Source organism: Podarcis gaigeae (genome assembly GCF_964106915.1).
Source record: "Podarcis gaigeae genome assembly, chromosome: Z".
In the NCBI taxonomy this organism is placed as follows: domain Eukaryota; kingdom Metazoa; phylum Chordata; class Lepidosauria; order Squamata; family Lacertidae; genus Podarcis; species Podarcis gaigeae.
In genome coordinates, this window is record NC_139691.1 from 43,455,994 (window position 1) to 43,460,225 (window position 4,232).

General features: G+C 41.7%; 1 long non-coding RNA gene across 1 annotated transcript; it reads right to left on the reverse strand.

The window, feature by feature from the left end:
- Positions 1-209: 209 nt before the first annotated feature.
- Positions 210-3,930, reverse strand: LOC310837076. The gene is made up of 3 exons (XR_014560411.1): positions 3,463-3,930; positions 2,612-2,717; positions 210-1,344 (listed from the first exon to the last, which is right to left on the reverse strand). It is a non-coding gene; the product is annotated as an uncharacterized lncRNA (long non-coding RNA).
- Between the last annotated feature and the right edge of the window lie 302 nt (positions 3,931-4,232).

Here is a 4,232-nt window from a genome sequence, read left to right on the forward strand (position 1 = left end):
TCAAAGGACTTGGAACGAATGCCAGACAGTTTGGCAAGTCTCTAATTGACTGTTTCAGGGCAGTAAATTAACAGGAGGTCTCCCTGCTTCTCTTTCTGTTGTTTTTCTTCTTAATTTTATCAGGCGGACGGCTGCTTGGCAAAGGGGACCCACATTCTCCTCTGTGTGAATTCTGGGAGTGGGGTAAATACCTCTGGGGAGATATAAACTTAAGTTGCAACAACAGCAAAAAGTAGTTACACAGTGCGACATACTGAAATGAATGTGCAAGCAGTGTGGGCACCAAGAGACTATGTGTTCCAACATCAATGGTGCCAGTCATTTGGCATTAAAATATGCGCCAGCTGCAAAGCCTTGGATCTGGATAAGTCAGAGAGTGCTGGCAGGCTGACAAGGTGCTCCTTTGGAAACATAGGGAGCGGGAGCTGCCTTATATTTAAGTCTGACAATCAATTCCTCTAGCTCAGCATTGTCCTACTGACAGGCAGCAGCTCTCCAGGGGTTCAGATGGGGGACATTCACAGTCTCACCTGGAGATGCCAAGAACTGAACCTGGGACCTTCTGCGTGGGAAACTGATGCTCGGCTGTTGAGCTCAGGCCTTCCCCTTGGACAGAGATTGGCAAATCAGTTAATTCTGGTTTCTCCCACTTTCTCGTTTTTCCAATCTTTATCTTAGTTCCTCACTTTTTCTTATCAGTTTGCCAATTGTTATTTTTTAAGTCCTCTTGAAATTGGTGCAGTTTTGGGGGTAATATACACAATTTTATATGCAGCACAGGATTCTAAAGACAGGCACAGCAGAGAGAAAAGGAAAAATACACAGCCTACACGAACACAAATTGTCCATTTTAAAATGAGAGTACAGGCATCCCCACACTTACATGTCATCAGCTCGCACGTGACCACGTATATGCGCGGTGCTTGGACATAATTAAAAATGGAAAAAATTCTAACCAGAAATGGTGGGAGAGAGCTGGAAAGTACATTGTGGCTCATAAGGAGACCTGTCTGAAGAGCCTGAAGAGGACATCAGTGAGCCAAACATCCAGAAAAAAGAGACCCCAACAGCTACAAAATGGCATGCAGTAGTTCTTGCTGCCATGCTACCCTGCACAACAGCTGTTGGACAGGAAGCTATATGTACTGCAGGGAGCTCCCCACTTACATGCATTTCACTTATGCACATGGGGGCCTGGAATGTAACCCCAACATAAAATCTATGAATGGAGAAGAGAAAATTAAGGGGAGACAAGATAGCAACCTTCAAATATCTGAAGGGCTGCTGTCATATAGAAGATGTAGCCGGCTTGTTCTCTGTTGTTCCAGAGGGCAGGTCTAGAACCTATGTGTGGAAATAGAAGGGTAAGATATTTTTACCAACTTTATTAGGAGTAAATTCCTAACAAAAAATGAATATTTAAAACATAAGAAGAACCCTGATGCATCCTAGACTGGACAGACATGACATTTTATTCTAGAATCCATTGAGATGCAGCACTCCACCCCTTATATAGCCCACACCCATAGAATCATAGAATCTTAAGGTTGGAAGGGACCCCAAGGGTCCTCTAGTCCAACCCCCTGCAATGCAGGAATAGCAGTTAAAGCATCCATGATAGATGGCCATCCAACCTCAGCGTACAAACCTCCATGGAAGAAGAGTCCATCACCTCTTGTGGGAGTCTCTTCCACTGCCGAACAGCTCTGGCCAAGCTAGTTTCCCTGCATATTTTTGCCCCTAAAAAGCATTTCCTGAGAAGCTGCTTTTATTCTGGGGATGAAAGCTCATTTCAAATTAATTCTGTATTGCCCCTTAGTGTGTCCATTTGAAAGCAGATGCAGGCAGTTCTGCCCAATGACATCGTGGGTGGACGTACACCAAGATTGTAATGACCACTTCCATCTTTATTCACCTGGGCATGTGCAGGCATGGATAAAGGCATGGATAACCTAATCAAATGGATATCCAGTAACCACACCCATCAATCTAGATGGAAAGCAGCATGTTGAGGAAGAGCATTAATGAGTCCAGACTGAGAAAAATTAAACTATTGTGCTACAAATGGGTTACTGTGTATGCACTCCACTCCCCTAGTGTCCAGCCAGATGGTTCTGGGAACTTGCAGGCAGGACCTGAGCACAAGAGCCCTCTCCCCTCCTGCAGTTTCCACCAAATGGTATTCAGAAGCATTACTGCCTCCAACAGTGGAGGTAGAACATAAAGACATCAAGGTTAGTAGCCACCAATAGCCTTACCCTCCATGAACTCCCTAATGGTAAGAGCTGTTCAACAGTGGAGCAAGCTGCCTCAGGGGGGCAGGGGGGAGTTATCCTTCACTGGAGGTATTTCAGCATCTGTAGTCACATCTTTCAGGGATGTTGTACTTGCATCCTCTATTGCATTTTTGTAATTGTTATGCCTAGAGGACATGGAGGCATCAACCCCCCATTTTTTTGCCATCTGTTTGGAAGGGCAATTCTATGAAACTAACAGCTGTGAACACCGTAGAGAATTTGCTTGTCTCCTGACTTTATTTGCTAGTCTTTTTATCAGCTTACTTTTTACTGAATATGTTTGTTTCCCATTCATTGAATTCAATGTGACTTACCTCTAAGTAGACAGGGTTACAATTGCAGCCTTCATGCAGTTGTTCTTCTCTCTCATTGTAGATGTTCCTTTAGATTTCCTGGCTATACATCAAATGCAGCGTGTTCCTTTAAAGACACAAAAGGCATCTAAGTTAATGCAAGCTAGTTTGCAGTACTAGCAGTAGCTTTGACGGAATAATTGATATATACAAAGCAACTACCCTAAGCAAACTGCATGACGCAGGAAAGGTGCATTTGGCTGAGCAAGCAGCTACCATCAGTTGAAATTATGGGCTATGTATACACTTAAAGCAAAACGCTTTCCCACAAAGAATCCCAAGAACTGTAGTTTACCTCTCATAGAACTACAATTCCCAGCACGCATAATAAACTACAGTTCCCTGGATTCTTTAGGGGAAGTAATATGTTGGTGAATATGCAGCTAGCCATGATGGGAAGAAGCTGCTTCATCTAAGCTCCATACATAAAGATGATGCACATTGTATTACTCAACTTGCAGGTAATTGCCACGTAAAATGGTGAAGGTTGGTTGGTCCTCCCAGGTGTGGTGTGTGTATCTCCCTCATTACAGTGGTACCTTGGTTCTCAAACTTAATCAGTTCTGGAAGTCTGTTCCAAAACCAAAGCGTTCCAAAACCAAGGTGCACTTTCCCATAGACAGTAATGCAAAACGGATTAATCCCTTCCAAACTTTTAAAAACAACCCCTAAAACAGCAATTTAACATGAATTTTACTATTTTATGAGACCATTGATCCATAAAATTAAAGCAATAAACAATGTACTGTACTATAAAATAAATAAAACAGTATTGTAGATGATAAAATAGAAATTTAAAAAAAAAATCTTACCTGCACTGATGATAGTCATTGTTTGGAATTTATTCATTTCCACAGTCACACAATCAATCAATCAATCAATCAATCAGTAGCTGAACTGGGATCCACACAGTCACAAAAACAAATTAACTGAAAAAAGCATCAAAACAAAAAACGCAAAATAAATAGCAAAAACAACTTCACCAAATGTAAGCTCCAAATATCCCCTCAGAAAACTGCAATTGGAAATGGAAGGCTTGAATTATAATGGGGGGGGGGGCACAAATAAGCAATGCAACAGGAAACACAGGGGGACGCAAATCAGCAGCGCATTCCTGTTCACCCAGGCATTTGGTGGCTGAAATATTATTGATCCTGGCCTCATTGAAAGTTGGACTAGCTACATTAGGAAAGCAACAGTGATTTGAATGAGCTATAAACACGCAATATCAGATGACGACAGAGAGCAGGAAATTTTAAAACACGATTTTCCATAGATATTTTCCCCTCTCATTTCCGACTTATTTATAGCGTTTCTTTTCCTGTGTTTAGATCCATCCACTATTACTTATGAGGGTATATGACCATTTTTATTTTTTTGATATTCTTAATTCCTTTCAGATGTTTTAAATATATTACAATTTTATTTTAATCACATTGTTTTCCTGCTAGATTGTTTTTTTCGCCTCGTCCCTTTGGGGAGGAAGGGCAGGATAGAAATTTAATAAGGTCATCATCATCATCACCCCTGCATAGCATTACATCACATCACCCTTAACAAACTACAGCGCCCCTGATGGCAG